Source organism: Palaemon carinicauda, chromosome 13, assembly GCF_036898095.1.
Source record: "Palaemon carinicauda isolate YSFRI2023 chromosome 13, ASM3689809v2, whole genome shotgun sequence".
Taxonomy (NCBI): domain Eukaryota; kingdom Metazoa; phylum Arthropoda; class Malacostraca; order Decapoda; family Palaemonidae; genus Palaemon; species Palaemon carinicauda.
Window position 1 is genome coordinate 50,338,787 of NC_090737.1, and position 19,233 is coordinate 50,358,019.

Consider the following 19,233-nt stretch of genomic DNA (forward strand, 5'->3'; position numbering starts at 1 on the left):
TTTCCTAATAGTAGGCGGTCTTTTCTTGGAACCGAAGTTAATTAACATTGAGCCCGTCATTTCGTTTTTACCTGTTAACATATTATGCTATTTTAATGTTTTTGAAAGAATTTCTTTGATAGTCTCGTACTGTTTTCAAAGTTGAACTAACGTTTTGTTTTGTCTCTGCAGTTGTTGACGTTCAGAACGTTCAACTTGCGCTCTATCGTTACGATAGAGAGAGAATATTCACGGTGTCACGTTGCAGTAAGAGTAAACCGATTCTAGCGTTTTGTTCATTCTTTCTTAGCTTAATGGTTTTAATTCTAATAAAGGAACTTTTTATTTGGGAAATCTTTCAGTTTTTTTCCTTTAACAATAATATGTTTTAACGATATATATAATTGGGCTCATCTCTCAGGTTCTAAGTCAAGAGAGAGAGAGAGAGAGAGATAGAGACGGAGGGAGAGAGAGGAGGATAAACGTTTCGTTCAAGCGAGTAACGTTGTTATCGTTTTTGCTCTTCTCCCTAGTCTCTTTAGGGGAAGAAGGTAAACGTTTCTAGAGTTTTATTCTTGTTCTCAAGCTTTATGCGGTGAGAGATTTTAAACGTAGTTTATTTGATCTAGTGTTTAGTCTCTTTCCAGCCACTGAATTATTTATCTTTCATTATATTTTTCTGTTACATTGTAATTCTGTTTTCGCAATTACTAACTTTTAAGGAAGGATAGAATTGCGTGTTTCAGGTACAAACCACTTAAAGTTTCGAGTTCAGTGAAATAAGTGCAAACAGAAAATCAAAAGTGATAAAGTGATAAGCGCAAAGTGTTACAGTGTTGCGTTCGAGGGTTCGTCTGTTCGTGCCAGTTGTTCGCCTAGTCTGGGACCTCTTACAAGCTCCCAAGCCCAGGGGAGAAGTAATGTCGAAGGACTTATGGGTTCCTCAGGCCTTGATCGACGAACAGACGTTTCCCTCCGTGGTTTCGGGTGTATCTACACACGTTGCCGACGTGATCACCCCACCCACACAAAGACGAGAGAGCCCTTTTATTCCTCGTCTGCGGAAGAGGTTTCTCGCAGAAACCATGGACCAAATCTTGCAGCTTTTAAGTGCAAGTCGGTCCCTTCCGCGCAAGTCCAACTCCTAGGTGATGCCATTAGCACTGGGTCAGTTCGGACTTGCTGCAGTACGACAACTGCACACCTCCCAGAGAGGCAAGGTGGTATCGCAACAGGCAGTAACTCCGTCTGTTGCCGCACCAGCTGTTTTAGACCCTCAGTCTCAACGGACAGTAGCTCCGTTTGTTGTTGTCTTTCTTAAACTCTAGTGGTCTATGCTGCAGACAATGCAGTCTCAGCTTGCGGTGTTGATGCAGGAGTTTCAGGCAGAGAAGGTTAACACACCTCCTCCTGCGAGCGCTCCTCCACCTCTACGCAGTCCAGCCTGCCAGACGTATGATGTTGAGGTTCCTCAAGCTACCTCCATGCGTGAGCTGCCGCATTGGGAGTTGCCAGATACCAGCGCTGTGCAGCAACCTCCACTTTCCTTGAGGCAGGTGCCTCTTGCTATGCGGCAACCTCCTCAACACTTGAGGCAGGAGCCTTATGCTTTGCAGCAACCTCCTCTACCCTTGAGGCAAGAGCCTCATGCGTTGCGACAACCTCCTCCATCCTCGAGGCAGCAACCTCTTGCGGTGCGACAACCTCCACCATCCTCGAGGCAGCAACCTCAACTCCACCTCTGCGCAGTCCACCCTGCCAGACGTATGATGTTGAGGTTCCTCAACCTACCTCCACGCGTGAGCTGCCGCATTGGGACTTGCCAGTTACCAGCGCTATGCAGCAACCTCTTGCGTTGCGGCAACCTCCACCATCCTTGAGGCAGCAACCTCAACTCTTGCGGCAGCCACCTCCACTCTTGAGGCAAGAACCTCAACTCTTGAGGCAAGAGCCTCAACTCTTGAGGAACCTCATGCTATGAGGCAGCCGCCTCAACGCATGCAGCAACCGCATTCTTCACAGCATGAGCCTCTCTCTGCGCAGCTACCTCCTCAACCCTTGAGGCAGACGCAACTCTTGAGGCAGGAACCTCACAGGAGCCTCATGCTATGCGGCATCCTCCTCAAACCATGAGGCAGGAGCCTCATGCTATGCGGCATCCTCCTCAACCCATGAGGCAGGAGCCTCATGCTATGCGACTTCCTCCTCTACCCATGAGGCAGCCTCATGCTATGCGGCATCCTCCTCAACCCATGAGGCAGGAGCCTCATTCTATGAGGAGCCTCATACTATGCGGCATCCTCCTCAACGCATGCGGCATAAGCCTCTTCCCTTGCAGCTTGAGCCTCATCCCATGCAGCATGAGCCTCATACCATGCAGCATGAGCCTCATCCCATGCAGCATGAGCCTCATCCCATGCAGCATGAGCCTCATCCCATGCAGCATAAGCCGCACGCCATGCAACATGCTCTGCTTACCTTACAGCATGCTCTACATACAGCATGCTCTGCATACAGCATGCTCTGCATACCTTACCGCATGCTTCTCAGTCACACATCTTTGGTTGTTGCCAACTCACTAGACTGTCAAGCAGTTTCATAACGTTGCCTTCTAGTCTGCTGCTTTTGCACCAGTGAAACCCTCACTGAGAGAACTTAGCTTTTCTCGGATATGGTTCCTGTAGATGAGAAAGTGCTATTCTCCCTCCTTCTGATATTCCCTTGAGGACTCTGTCATTTGGAGAGGAGCCTTTAGCTGCTTAGCCTCCTATGGACTTTTATTTAAGCATAACATGCTTCCAGGGAGGGTAATGGTTCCACTTCAGTCGCTAACCCCGTCTGTTACCACACCTGCTTCCATAGACCTTGAGCTGTGTTGCAAGACATGCAGTCCAAGCTTAGTCCTTGTTAGAGGATTTTTTGTTTACGGAGTCAGTGTGTCACTGGGAAGACGTTCAACAACCAGCAGAAGTGACTTGTTGTGACGCAGTGCGGCAACCTCAGCAACCCGATAAGGAGTTGTCTGTACGACCCAGACAGTCTAGACAGCTTCGGGTTGTCACTGTACTTCCTCGCTTCCCCATGGTTGACAGTTCACAGACTGTGCAGCAGTACCATGATCTTGTGTCCGGCTCCGTCAGACGACTAGCTTTTAAGAGCTCCCACAAGTCGTCGCTGTCTGGAGATTCTCAGATGGACTATGGATCTGACCAAGGAACTGGGCCTCCTGGTCAATTTTGAGGAGTCCCAGCTCGTCCCATCCCAGACCATTGTCTACCTGGGTATGGATCTTCAGAGTCGAGCTTTTCGGGCTTTTCCGTCGGCCCCAAAGATCTACTAAGCCCTAGATTGCATCCAGAGCATGCTGAGAAGGAACCGATGCTCACTCAGGTAGTGGATGAGTCTAACAGGGACACTTTCATCGCTGGCCCTGTTCATCGAGTTAGGGAGACCCCACCTCCGCCCCCTTCAGTATCATCTAGCGGCTCACTGGATAAAGGACATGACGCTAGAGACGATCTCAGTTCCTGTTTCCGAAGAGAGGAGGTCTACTCTCACGTGGTGAAAGAACAGCTTTCTTCTCAAGGAAGTCTACCTTTGGCTGTTCAGAAACCCGACCGCCGTCTCTTCTCTGACGCATCAGACACGGGCTGGGGTGCGACTTTGGACGGACAGGAATGCTCGGGAACATGGAATCAGGAGCTAAGGACACTTCACATCTATTGCAAGGAGCTGTTGGCGGTTCATCTGGCCTTGATAAACTTCAAGTCCCTCCAGCTTAACAAGGTGGTGGAGGTGGACTCTGACAACACCACAGCCTTGGCTTACATCTCCAAGCAGGGAGGGACTCATTCGTGGAAGTTGTTCTAGATCGCAAGGGACCTCCTCATCTGGTTAAAAGATCGAAAGCTCACGCTGGTAACGAGGTTCATTCAGGGCGATATGAATGTCATGGCAGATCGCCTTAGCCGGAAGGGTCAGGTCATCCCCACAGAGTGGACCCTTCACAAGAATGTTTGCAGCAGACTTTGGGCCCTGTGGGGTCAGCCAACCATAGATCTGTTCGCTACCTCGATAACCTAGAGGCTCCCGTTGTATTGTTCTCCGATTCCAGACCCAGCAGCAGTTCACGTGGATGCTTTTCTGCTGGATTGGTCCCATCTCGACCTGTATGCATTCCCGCCGTTCAAGATTGTCAACAGGGTACTTCAGAAGTTCGCCTCTCGCAAAAGGACACGGCTGACGTTGGTTGGCTCCGCTCTGGCCCGCAAGAGAATGGTTCATAGAGGTACTGCAATGGCTGGTCGACATTCCCAGGACTCTTCCTCTAGGAGTGGACCTTCTACGTCTACCTCACGTAAAGAAGGTACATCCAAACCTCCACGCTCTTCGTCTGACTGCCTTCAGACTTTCGAAAGACTCTCAAGAGCTAGGGGCTTTTCGAAGGAGGCAGCCAGAGCGATTGCCAGAGCAAGGAGGACATCCACTCTCAGAGTCTATCAGTCTAAAGGGGAAGTCTTCCGAAGCTGGTACAAGGCCAATGCAGTTTCCTCATCCAGTACCACTGTAACCCAGATTGCTGACTTCCTGTTACATCTAAGGAACGTAAGATCCCTTTCAGCTCCTACGATTAAGGGTTACAGAAGTATGTTGGCAGCGGTTTTCCGCCACAGAGGCTTGGATCTTTCCACCAACAAAGATCTACAGGACCTCCTTAGGTCTTTTAAGACCTCAAAGGAACGTCGGTTGTCCACTCCAGGCTGGAATCTAGACGTGGTCCTAAGGTTCCTTATGTCATCAAGATTTGAACCTCTCCAATCAGCCTCTTTTAAGGACCTCACATTAAAAACTCTTTTCCTCGTGTGCTTGACAACAGCTAAAAGAGTAAGTGAGATCCACGCCTTCAGCAGGAACATAGTTTTCACATCTGAAACGGCTACATGTTCCTTGCAGCTCGGTTTTTTGCTAAAACGAGCTTCCTTCACGTCCTTGGCCTAAGTCGTTCGAGATCCCAAGCCTGTCCAACTTGGTGGGGGACGAACTGGAGAGAGTACTTTGCCCAGTTAGAGCTCTTAGGTACTATCTAAAAAGGTCATAACCTTTACGAGGACAATCAGAAGCCTTATGGTGTGCTATCAAGAAGCCTTCTCTTCCAAGGTCTAAGAACTCAGTTTCTTACCTATTCAGGCTCCTGATTAGGGAAGCACATTCTCATCTGAAGGAAGAAGACCTTGCTTTGCTGAAGGTAAGGACACATGAAGTGAGAGCTGTGGCTACTTCAGTGGCCCTCAAACAGAACCGTTCTCTGCAGAGTGTTATGGATGCAACCTATTGGAGAAGCAAGTCAGTGTTCGCATCATTCTATCTCAAAGATGTCCAGTCTCTTTACGAGAACTGCTACACCCTGGGACCATTCGTAGCAACGAATGCAGTAGTAGGCGGGGGCTCAGCCACTACATTCCCATAATCCCATAACCTTTTTAACCTTTCTCTTGAATACTTTTTATGGGTTGTACGGTCGGCTAAGAAGCCTTCCACATCCTTGTTGATTTGGCGGGTGGTCAATTCTTTCTTGAGAAGCGCCGAGGTTAAAGGTTGTGATGAGGTCCTTTAGTATGGGTTGCAGCCCTTTATACTTCAGCACCTAAGAGTCGTTCAGCATCCTAAGAGGACCGCTACGCTCAGTAAGGAAGACGTACTTAATAAAGGCAGAGTAATGGTTCAAGTCGTCTTCCTTACCAGGTACTTATTTATTTTATGTTATTTTTGAATAACTAATAAAATAAAATACGGGATACTTAGCTTCTTTGTTAACATGTATGGTGGTCTCCACCCACCACCCTGGGTGTGAATCAGCTACATGATTATCGGGTAAGATTAATATTGAAAAATGTTATTTTCATTAGTAAAATAAATTTTTGAATATACTTACCCGATAATCATGATTTAATTGACCCACCCTTCCTCCCCATAGAGAACCAGTGGACCGAGGAAAAAATTGAGGTGGTGTTGACAAGAAGTACTGGAGTACCTGACCACAGATGGCGCTGTGGTGTTCACCCCCACCTGTATAGCGATCGCTGGCGTATCCCGACCGTAGATTTCTGTCGGCAACAGAGTTGACAGCTACATGATTATCGGGTAAGTATATTCAAAAATTTATTTTACTAATGAAAATAACATTTTCTAACATAATCTGTGTTTCCTGTCGCAGTCTATTGTTGGAACCACGATTTTGTGTTGAGGCTGAGTACTCCCTCAACACCCACATGGTTTATTTCGATCGTCAGGACCTTAAAAAATAACCGATCAGTGTTAATATATACTACATGTAGATAATGTTAGTATCGACACTTATTAACTGTATTTCCAGTTACTAAGGTTTACTCCTACCTTGTATTCTACCTATCAGGGAAACTAAATATTACTACTGACGGAGGTCTCAGCAATGGCCTGCGATGGGAAACACAGATATATGTCTTTTCTACTTCCTTTCAAGCTTACTATCCTAAGCTACCATAAACGACAGTAATTACTATTGCTAATGAAAATTGTATGCTTTTATATCACTGATATAAAAAATTAAATACTCATTGAGGCCCTTTTCCTTTACAGGAGGAGAATGGGTGAAGTGTGTGGCCTTATCCTGCAACCACAAAGGCAAAGACTTTTGTGGCCACACGAAGTGCAGGACTCAAGGCCCTTGCTGCATCATGTTGGCAGTCCTCAAGAATTGGGACCCGAAGGGTTGCCCCACCTGTTCGACCCTGCTGGCCAACAGCTTTGGAGAAGCCCCCCAGTCAACATAGAGACTAGAGATTCGGCGAGGGAGACCCTTCGCAAATGGGTAAGAAGGCTCCAGAAGAACTCTCAGGGACCGTACTAATCCAACGACTCCTTAAGGTGCCTACTGTTCCCCAAGGCTCTACCAAATGCAGTGGTGCCCCAGGAACAGGTCCAGTCTTCCCTCATACAACAGAAGATTGAGGCAGATATATATAAGGCACTGGAAGGAATGGACATACACCAAGAAAGGACGTCAGAAGTGTTCATTGACACTTGAGAAGGACCTACTACAAGAAGGCCCTGAAGAAGACGTGGAACATCCACAAGCGGAGGAAGAAGGATCCGTTTCAACGGCAACCAAAGACCCTCGGTTCGCTGTGACGGCATACCAACCTATACCGTCAACCTCTTCAATCCCAAATCCACAACCAGTTGCACATGCCGACAAGAACTAAGCAATCCTCACTTCGATTCAATGGATGATGGAATTGTTCCAAAAGGAACAAGAGACGATGAGAGAACCCCTCAGGCAGCAGCAAATACTGTTGCAGGAGAGGGCGGATCGCCCTGTTTCTACCAAAGGCTCCACTAAGAAGCCCCCTAAAGTGTTGGATATCCCTCACCACTCCGAAACCAACCCCTGGAGGTATGCGGAAAATATGCCCATGATGAATGGGAAACTATTCTTCTTGGAGAAATTGGGGACCAAACTTATTGAAGATCTTGAGTTCTGGCCTAACTTTTCAGCTTACCCCCAATGTTACGGGAGACTGCGGGATGAACATACAGCCCGTGAGGAAATGGTACCCAAAGAGGTCATTGTCTTCAAGCATGACAAGGCGCACACCACCCTCTTAAAAACTTTGAAAGGAGCCGGGAACACCAACTCCAAAGTCTCAGCACTGAGCAAGAGACATCCCACCTTTCTTGCTCCTTCCTCCATCTCTTTCCCCTTTTCGGAGAAAGCACTAGACTTTGATGTCAAGGCAGTCAATGAGGGCAAACCCTGCCCAACCCTAAAGGAATGCAAACCATTCTCTCTAGCTCTACCTACCTGCGAGGAGAAGTGGAAGGATGTCCACCTAACCTTCTCCATCTGTAAGTTGGATCCAGAGATAGCAGGCCAGCAGTTCAGTGAGAACCTTCTGAAGTTGCCAGACTATCTTCTGAGGAGGCAACAGGAGTCGAAGGAAAGATTTGCGGCCTTCCTTTCTCATCAAAACTGCCTGGAAATGAGTGGAGGTCTACAGAACACCCCAGAAATGTTCATTTCCCTGGCAAAGTCCCACATGGGTACCCTTGTGAAAGACTTAAATGTTTTCCTCAGAGCGAGAAGAGCCTGCAGCGACCATGAGACACGAACCAAGAAAGCTGATTACCTCGAACATCTGGGGTAAAGACCTTTTCCCACAGGAACTGGTCCAAGAGGTCATAGCCAGAACAGCCACGGAGAACAGGAACCTTCTCCATAAGTGGGGCATGAGCTCAAAGAGGAAATCTTTCTCGGACTGAGGTCCCTAGCCCAAGAATAAAGAGGCAAGGAGTCCACACAGACCTGCACAACTGCCGGCCGTGACTATGACCACGATGCCTCAGACCACTTTCCAGATGGTCCCTCAACAACTGGTAGCCCAGTCGCCAGTGTTTGACCCTAACTTGAGAGGCAGTTGACTTCCTTTTGCCCTAGTCAGAAAGGAAAAGGCCCTAAGAGAAGTTCGCCCGGAGGTAACTCCTCTCGGGGCCAAGGAGATCGTGGTCATGGAAACAAATCCTCAGGACCCCCCATACAAAAAGGGTCCCAGGTAGGAGGCAGACTGTATCACGATCCCTGGGCCCACAGCCTACTAATGAATGGACTCGGGTGGAAATGTAACAGAACTCCACCCCGTTTTCCAAAATTCTTCCAACACTCCACCCCCTCGTTGGAAGAATATACCTCAGAACTCTTGAACAAGAAGGTAATAAGGAAAATTAAGTTCATCAAATTTCAGGGAATGCTTGTCTCCACTCAACAAGTTCATCAAGAACATCAAGTTCTGGATGCTTACTTGGCAACACATAAGAACTTCTACCAAAAGGAGCGTACACAGTCTCAATAGACCCAACAGCTGCTTATTGGAATCTTTTATTGAGCCGCCCTTTCTCCTCCTACCTAGGATTCATGCTTCGGAAGAAGTGTCTTCAGAGCAATGCCCTTCGAATTGAACATAGCCCCAATGATATTCACGAAGCCGGCAGACACAATCGTCCAGCAGGTACACTCCGAAGGAGTTCAAGCACTAACATATCTAGAAGATTGACTGGTATGAGAAGCATCCAAGACTACTTGTCTGCAGGCAGCCAACAAGGTGATCCAGTTCCTGGAACACCTTGGAATCAAGATCAATCGCAAGAAGTCTCGCCTTCCACCAACTCAGAAGTTCCAATGGCTAGGCATTCAATGGGACTTAAAGTCACACCACCTCTCCATTCCATCCAAGAAGAATAAAGAGATAGAGGGATCTGTCAAGAGACTAATCTGACACAAGAGGATTTCAAGACACCAACAGGAAAGAGTATTGGACTCTCAAGTTTGCAGCAGTGACAAACCCAGTGCTAAAAGCACGTCTAAAAGATGCGTCTGAAGTCTAGAGAAGATACGCATCAAACGCTCAAAGAGATCAACCAAGAATGACCCCGACCCTGTTGCACACTCAGTTAAGGCCGTGGTCAACAGCCAAGAGCCTAGCACGAACAATTCCCCTGGAACCACCACAACCATCAGTGGTGGTACACATGGACGCCTCCTCGAAAAGATGGGGAGGCCATTCTCACGACTAAAAAGTGCAAGGGAATTGGTCGTACAAGTTCAAAACCTTTCATATCAACGTTTTGGAAGCTCTGGCAGTTTTCCTGATGTTGAAGAAACTATCCACTCACAGAACGATCTACATCAGATTGGTCCTGAACAACGAAGTGATAGTAGAATGTCTAAATTGAAAAGGCTCAAGATCACCTAACATCAACCATGTGACATTAGTCACCTTCTACCTGACAAGGAAGAAGGGATGGCACCTATCAGCAGTTCACCTACAAGGGTTCCGCAACGTGTCGGCGGACACTCTAGACAGGCGACAGCCCATAGAGACAGAATGGTCCCTAGACGCAGACTCATTCTCCTTCCCCTCGGAAAAAGTCACGGAACTGCAGACCGACCTCTTCGCAACGAGCGACAACAAGAATCTACCTCGTTATGTAGCCCCTCAAGCAGAGGCGATGGACACCATGTCCCTCGATTAGAACAGGTTGAATCGCATTTACCTGTTTCCACCAACCAATCTCTTGCTAAGAGTCCTCGACAAGCTAAGATCCTTCAGAGGGACAGCAGCAGTAGTGGCCCCCAGGTGGCCCAAAAGCAAATGGTTCCCTCTAGTTCTAGAGCTGAAACTGAAGCTGTTCCCTCTGTCTGACCAAGCATTATTCCACCTGGTCAAGAAGTTGACTGTCTACGCTTCATCCTCGAGAACCAACAACCTACATCTCACGATTTTCTCGCCCTAGTGGCGAAAAAATGGTTTAGAATTTCGAAGGATAAAGTTGATTTCATCGAAGAGTATAAGTCAAGTCCTACTAGGAGACAATATGAATTGTCATGGAAGAAATGGGTTTCCTTTTTGAAAACAAGGAAACCGACGGAAATATCGATAGATTTCTGTCTAGCATTCTTCATATTCCTACACGAACAAGGCCTGGCTTCTACTACGATTACCTCGTGTAAGTCGGCCTTGGCTAGACCACTTCTGTTTGCCTTTGGAGTGGACCTCTCTTGTGAAATCTTTAATAAGATCCCAAAAGCATGCGCTAAGATCCCAAAAGCATGCGCTAGACTCAAGACAGCAACCCCACCAAAGCCTATCATGTGGTCCTTGGACAAAGTCTTGCACTTTGCTTCAAACCTAAAAAATGAGAATTCTACTGTAAAGGATCTAACACAGAAAGTCATTTTTTCTGTTTGCCATAACCTCAGGGGTTAGAGTTAGTGAAATAGTGGCATTATCTAGAAACGAAGGCCATATTGAGTTCCTAAACACAGGAGAACTGAACTTCTTTCTTGATCCTGCCTTTCTTGCCAAGAATGGGCTACCCACTAAGAGGTGGGGTCCTTGAAGAATCTGCCCATTGAAGGAAGATACCTCTCTGTGCCCAGTAAAGTATCTTAAGGTCTATCTTCGAAGAACTTCAGACTTCAAGGGAGGACAGCTCTTCAGAGGTGAAACCTCAGGATCAAACCTATCCCTAAGACAACTGAGAGCAAAGCTCACGTACTTTCTTCGCAGAGTGGATCCTGACAGTAAACCCGCAGGTCAAGATCCGAGGAAAGTTGCTTCTTCGTTGAACTTCTTTCAACATATGGACTTTGAAAGACTCCGCTCATACACTGGGTGGAGATCATCCAGGGTCTTCTACAAACACTATGCGAAGCAAGTACATGAAATAAAACATTTTGTGGTCAGGGCGGGTAGTGTTATATAATCCATCGTCTAGTGCTGCGATGAACAGTGAACTGTTTTGGGCCTTTACAGTGCATCGGGTGCATGGGTACACTTACATTCTAGTGTAAATCACAACGATGATTAACACACTGTTCCATATAGGTGCACATCTGACCAATAACACCAGTGCCGAGTGAACGTTTGCGTCATAGTGTTTATGCATTCCCAAAATCTGTACAAGTCAGACAGATTTGGTTTCACATCTCCATTGAGTGGCATTATTTTGATAATGAATTTGCATATTTTTTTCCTACAAGAGAAAATATGGACCCTGATGTGTTTTAATGCTGGATCAGATTCATACTCGATTGTAACTACATGTGATAATCTAGTTGCAAAGTAAAAATACTATAAGTATTTGTCTTATTATTGCTATCTCAGTTACAGACAAATAAAACATGTTAAGAGTTTTAATTAGGCCCTAAAAGAGCTCAGAACTTTAAATCAGAATAAAATTTCCAAGGTAAGTGAAAGGTAATCTTTAAAGTTTAACCTTCCATACCTACGGAAGCTCAAACATTGAATCCTTATTGTCGATGTCGACACTTTCCCTGCAGGAAGCACTAAACCAGCTCCAGGCTTAGTGGAAATGACAGTCAACTAGAATTTCACATACAGGTCTAGCAGACCAGGTAAGGAAATCCATTCTAGGTAGAAGACACATACACAAACCCGCAGCTATAGTAATTTCAAGTTAATTCACTAGTATGCCTCCATCAGGACAACAAAGCCTGAGCCCAAAAAAATGGATTTTGACTCACCCTTTTGCTGACCCCTCCCAAAATCACTCTATCTGCGGCCATTTCTGCTCAACGACATGAAAATGAATGGCGTCGTAGTAGTACTAGGGAAGGAGGTCTACCGGGTACCTAGATCGGCACCCCCTTCTTTCGCCACTTTTGCCCCTTACAGCAAAGGGTTAAATCTATTCGGGGTGAAGATTACTATGTGTCGTATCTGAAAATACATCCCCTGATATTATGCGATATCCTTAATTGGATACTCGCGCCAGGAGTTAGAATCCTGGAGACCTTTGGTTTATTTATCTGGGAGTATCACTGTAGCAAATATCCCTTAGAAGGCTACCTAAAGGAACCCTTCTATCAGGACGACATGGCACTCTCACCCAAAAATAAATTTTTCGCTTTGCTCAAAATCCGTTTTATAGACTGCAATTTACCTCATGCCCATATGAGTCCCTACCTGTCGTTAAACTCTCTAAAACCTTAGTAAGTATTGGATCCTTCTTGGTATTATATGCAATATCCTTGTCTGTAATGGGTACATCATATACTGAAATTAATAATATACTGCCATCATACGCTTCTGGTACTCTGTCTGCTAGAAATCTAGATAAAGCATTTGCATTACCCATATTTGACATAGGACAATATTCTATATCATAATGATATGCAGCTAATGTAACTGCCCAACGTTGTTGTCTTGCAGGTACCAACGTAGGTAAACTTGTTTCTGGACCTAATAACTGCTAATAGAGGTTTATAATCTGTAATAAGTATGACCTTTTCCTTCCATAAATTAATACGCTAATGCTAAACCCTCTTTTTCTATTTGAGAGTAATTTCTTTCTGCCTTGTTCAATACTCTAGAAACGAAAGCAATTGGCTTTTCTGTACCATCCGGAATTACAAGAGATAATACTTTGCCTAAACCTATGTTCGATGCATCTGTGGAGAATTTTTTATGGTTATGTTCTGAGTGGGAACTTAGTCCGGGAAAGTCTCCTTATAACAGTTACATAAAGTTCAACAGGGGAGGATATGAGCACTTACTCTCAGGGCACAAACACCCTGCTAATACTTTACTGTCACAATTCACTAACCATCACTCTCAAATACAAAAGGGAAATTTACTGTCCTGAGGCCGGAGTACTCCACACGTAGAAATATCAATAATTTATGGCCTACTCTAGCTTTGTCAGGTCTATAGTCATCTCATTCTCAGGCTCTGTTCTGGCTCCGTCCCAGCTACCCCAATGAAATGCTGGACAGGTATTTTACGTTAATGTAATCAGACAAAATCCAAAATGGGAGCAGTGATGTAAAGTAGTTTAACCCTGGAACGGTACGGTGGGTCGTCCGCGACCCCAAGCGTCAAAAAAAAAGAGGTTTTTCTCACGTGACTCACCCCCGTGACTGAATTTGTGGGTGATCGACCTGCAGTAGGTGTCTCGCCTACACGCTCTAGTAGTGTCCAGATGTGCATTGCTGTAGCTGTACTCCTTCCCCGATTTCTGAGACGCGTCGGGGTCGAGCGCGACCGAGTTTACCCTTCTAAGGTAATTTGCATAATTATCAAAGTTATTACGCATTATGAAATTGTCGTAGAATGGTGCAACTTGTATAGGTTATCAGTTGTGGAAAGTCTTGGTGGGCTGTTTGGCTACCATGTGCATGATTTTTTTTTAGTTAAAATGTCGTTCATCACCACGAGGACCATTTTACCGCGAGTGCCCCTTTTTCATTTTTTTTCATTTTTTTGCCAAGTAATTTTTCCGTAAGATATTGCCAAATAGTGTCGTAAAGCTTTTGCTTTTTTTAGTGTTGGAAAGTGTGTCTAGATGATCTGGCTACCCATGCGTGAGTTTGTTTTTGTCAGATACGACGTAGTTATTGGTATATTGGGTATTTAACTGCGGTTGCCAATTTCTGTTTTTTTTTTTTCAATATTTGTAAAAATTTACTACGTAGTAAGGAATTGCCGTATATTATTGATTTTTTTTTTCATGTTTATGTGTTAGAAAGTGTGCCCTGATGGTTGGGCTAACACGTGCATGTCTTTTTTTTTATCCGAGATGCCGTATATTAGAATGTTGGGCATTTTACCGCGAGTGCCCCTTTTTAATTTTTTTTTCATTTTTTTGTCAAGTCATTTTTCCGTAAGATATTGCCAAATAGTGTCGTAAAACTTTTGCTTTTTTAGTGTTGGAAAGTGTGTCTAGATGATCTGGCTACCCATGCGTGACTTTGTTTTTGTCAGATACGACGTAGTTATTGGTATATTGGGTATTTAACTGCGGTTGCCAATTTGTTTTTTTTTTCAATATTTGTAAAAATTTACTACGTAGTAAGGAATTGCCGTATATTATTGATTTTTTTTTCATGTTTATGTGTTAGAAAGTGTGCCTTGATGGTTGGGCTAACACGTGCATGTCTTTTTTTTTATATGAGATGCCGTATATTAGAATGTTGGGCATTTTTCCGCGAGTGCCCCTTTTTATTTGTTTTGCATTTTTTTTGCTTAGTCATGTTACCGTAAGGAATTGGCAAGTAGTGTTGCAAAACTTATATATTTATAGTGTTGGAAAGTGTTTCTAGATGATCTGGCTACCCATGCCTATTTTTTTTTAGCCAGATATAGCGTATATATAGGTATGTGTTCGATTTTCCTGTGATTGCCATTTTTTCGTTTTTTCCCATTTCTTTCAAAATTACTACGTACTAAGGAACTATCACAGAGTAATGATTCATTTAGATGTTTATTTGTCGGAAAATGTGCCTTGAGGGTTTGCCTAGCACGTGGCTTAAATTTTTTTTTCTGAAATGCGTATAATAAAATGGCCATTTTTCCGCGAGTGCCCCTTTTTATTTGTTTTTCATTTTTTTACTTAGTCATGTTACCGTAAAGAATTGGCAAGAAGTGTCGCAAAACTTATATTTTTATAGTGTTGGAAAGTGTTTCTAGATGATCTGGCTACCCATGCCTATCTTTTTTTTAGCCAGATATGGCGTATATATAGATATGTGTTCGATTTTCCTGTGATTGCCATTTTTTCGTTTTTTTTCCCATTTCTTTCAAAATTACTACGTACTAAGGAACTATCACAGAGTAATGATTCATTTATATGTTTATTTGTCGGAAAATGTGCCTTGATGGTTTGCCTAGCACGTGGCTGAATTTTTTTTTTTCTGAAATGCCGTATATTAGAATGGCCATTTTTCTGCGAGTGCCCCTTTTTATTTGTTTTGCATTTTTTTGCTTAGTCATGTTACCGTAAGGAATTGGCAAGTAGTGTCGCAAAACTTATAATTTTATAGTGTTGGAAAGTGTTTCTAGATGATCTGGCTACCCATGCCTATCTTTTTTTTTAGCCAGATATGGCGTATATATAGGTATGTGTTCGATTTTCCTGTGATTGCCATTTTTTCGTTTTTTCCTATTTCTTTCAAAATTACTACGTATTAAGGAACTATCACAGAGTAATGATTCATTTAGATGTTTATCTGTCGGAAAATGTGCCTTGAGGGTTTGCCTAGCACGTGGCTGAATTTTTTTTTTTTTTTTTTCTGAAATGCCATATATTAGAATGTTAGTCATTTTTCCGCGAGTGCCCCTTTTTATTTGTTTTGCATTTGTTTGCTTAGTCATGTTACCGTAAGGAATTGGCAAGAAGTGTCGCAAAACTTATATTTTTATAGTGTTGGAAAGTGTTTCTAGATGATCTGGCTACCCATGCCTATCTTTTTTTTAGCCAGATATGGCGTATATATAGATATGTGTTCGATTTTCCTGTGATTGCCATTTTTTCGTTTTTTTTCCCATTTCTTTCAAAATTACTACGTACTAAGGAACTATCACAGAGTAATGATTCATTTATATGTTTATTTGTCGGAAAATGTGCCTTGATGGTTTGCCTAGCACGTGGCTGAATTTTTTTTTTTTCTGAAATGCCGTATATTAGAATGGCCATTTTTCTGCGAGTGCCCCTTTTTATTTGTTTTGCATTTGTTTGCTTAGTCATGTTACCGTAAGGAATTTGCAAGTAGTGTCGCAAAACTTATATTTTTATAGTGTTGGAAAGTGTTTCTAGATGATCTGGCTACCCATGCCTATCTTTTTTTTAGCCAGATATGGCGTATATATAGGTATGTGTTCGATTTTCCGGTGATTGCCATTTTTTCGTTTTTTCCCATTTCTTTCAAAATTACTACGTGCTAAGGAAATATCACAGAGTAATGATTCATTTAGATGTTTATTTGTCGGAAAATGTGCCTTGATGGTTTGCCTAGTACGTGGCTGAAATTTTTTTTTTCTGAAATGCCGTATATTAGAATGTTGGCCATTTTTCCGCGAGTGCCCCTTTTTATTCGTTTTGCATTTTTTTGCTTAGTCATGTTACCGTAAGGAATTGGCAAGTAGTGTTGCAAAACTTGTATTTTTATAGTGTTGGAAAGTGTTTCTAGATGATCTGGCTACCCATGCCTATCTTTTTTTTTAGCCAGATATGGTGTATATATAGGTATGTGTTCGATTTTCCTGCGATTGCCACTTTTTCGTTTTTTCCCATTTCTTTCAAAATTACTACGTACTAAGGAACTATCACAGAGTAATGATTCCTCTAGATGTTTATTTGTCGAAAAATTTTGTTTACTTCTTTTTTGATTGAATATCATCCAATTTTTTTAGCTAAAATATTATATTGTTTTACATTTTTTTTTTTCGATTTTATTTCCCTTCAAAATTTTTTTGGGTCAGAATTTTAATTTTATAGTCGTAAAATAATCGACAATTATCCAGCAACCCACCATACAATTTTTATGCATATCCATGAATAATTAGATTAGTAAATAACACCTTGAAATTGACATACCCTTCCTACATTTCAAGTGGCAGATTAGGGAGTCTGAGTCAGTGTGGTTGGCGGCCATTTTGTGGACATATCCGAACCGTAAGTTGCCCTATCTATATATATTCTTGTTCCCTATAGAATTTGTGATATTTTGGTATATTTTTACCTGCATAAATATCCTATTATATATTAAATATATGTATTTTTTTACGAAATTTCTAAGTACTCAAAAAATTACCTTTAGATATGGCCCCTGATATAAATGTAATTTACAAAATAATGAAGATTATTTTACATATTTCTATTTTAGGATAACATATGTTTATTCCCTAAAAAAATTAGCCACTTCCTATTTCATTTGGGTACTCAAAAAAATTCATGAAATTTTGACAAATTTTTTTGGCCAAAAAAGTTACCCTTTTTTTCTCATTTCAGATCTTCACCTCTATGGGTCTGACTTCATCCAAAATACAACAAGATGTGTCCTAAACATTCAAGAATCAATTCCTAAAAGGATTTGTGTATATATGTATAAATTTTTTTTTAATGAATTTTTATGTAAGGTCTTTTTTTCTACTTAATTTTTAAAAATATTTATAATAAATAGTTTTTCTGCAGATGAGTAGTATTTATCTTTACAGTTGTTTTAAGCATTCAATGAAGTTTTTTTTTGGCAAAAGAAAAAAGGAGGTTACTGCAAAAACTGATTTTTCAAGAATTTTTTTCGGCGTCGGGGTCGCGCGCGTCTGAGTATACCCTTAAAGGGGTGTCCGAGGAGCGTACCTATCCAGGGTTAAAAGTTTAAAGATAAGGATCTTTACCTTCGAAGCAAATATATTAATGCAAAGTACCTCGCTGTTACCACCTATAGACTTACTCTTCAAATATTCCCAGTTTAAACATTAAATAAATGAGGGAGCAAAAATACTAAGAAGGTTTAATTAACCTAATTTTGATTTATTCACAAATTTACATCAAAGAAACGGACATCTTAACAAAGACAAAAATGGAATCAAAAGAGATGCAACTCAAATAATGAAAATGATGGGTTAGACACGTGGTCTGCAACAATCAAAAATCATAATGGGGTCTGGCACGTGGCCCACGTGACCCAGAGACTATGCTAGTCTCAAACCAAAAATGATAACGGAAAAATATTTACACACAATCCCACCGCACACAGTCCGAATATTGTAATTAGCCAGGTTCCCTATAAAGTTAAAATTAGTCTAAGCTAATAAGAAATGGGGGAAAACTAAATGGCCATTGATGTAGCACCTGCACTCCTTTAAGATTAGTCCTGTGCCCGTGATAGCTGTTGACCTGGACGTCGCACTAATTGGCACCTTGCACTCTTGCCTGGCTCACCCCAAAAATTCTCACTTTGGCTGCAACTAGGTACACCAGGGTCCTCTTCTTCTCAATCTCTCCGAACGGCAGCAATCTTTTGCGAGTCTAGTTTTGGGAGAGAGGGGGATGGGGGTGAGCCAGAAGTGCACGGATTCACTGACCAAGTGGCCAGGCAGGTCCGTAGGCCAGGGCAGCTTCTTGATGAATGGGGTCGACGCTAAGGTCGAAGAGATCACCTGGCTTCACCTTTCCAGACAGGTGAGGAGCTTGATGCGCACGGTAATCCATTGGGGGTGCCATATCGGGACTTAAGGACAGGGCAATATATTGTTGCAAGGAGTGCAGAGGAGGCAGGATTTTGTACTAAATACTCAGATAAATCTTGCTGCTCTGAGGGAGGTTATATATACAACAATCCTACCTATTCTGGCTTGCTAAAAATTAATATTTAAAATGATTAATTAGCAATGGACTGGTGCGATGGGCATACATCTTAAAATTAACAAACCTTAATTGGTATTGAGAAATATAAGATGCATTAATTCAGCAGTATTGAAATTTATATTTAAAATTCAGTTTAGGAATTTAATCTCGACCCACGTAGCTTAAGGAAAGAACCAACATACGCTGTGGTTACACTAAGGCCCTCTAATGTGCGTATCTACGCTGTGACGTCACGAGCATGGCGTGCGCCACTGTCAACAAGTTTAAGTTTAGAATAGTCCTTCCTATGTTTCGTTAAAGAAAATTAGATGTAGGAGAGAATGTTTAAGGGGTAGCTATAGTATTAGTAGAAGAGAGCTAAAAATACGATTGAAAGAAGAAGAGTGAAGAAAATTGTTCACAGCATCACAAACTAATTTAACTGGTAAATCCATTTGATAATCTACTAGAAAGGAAGGTAAAGTTATTTCATGCTTGATTCTTTCAAAAGATTCCTGACAATCTTTTGTTCAATTCCACTCTACACCCTTATCCAATAAATTATACAATGGA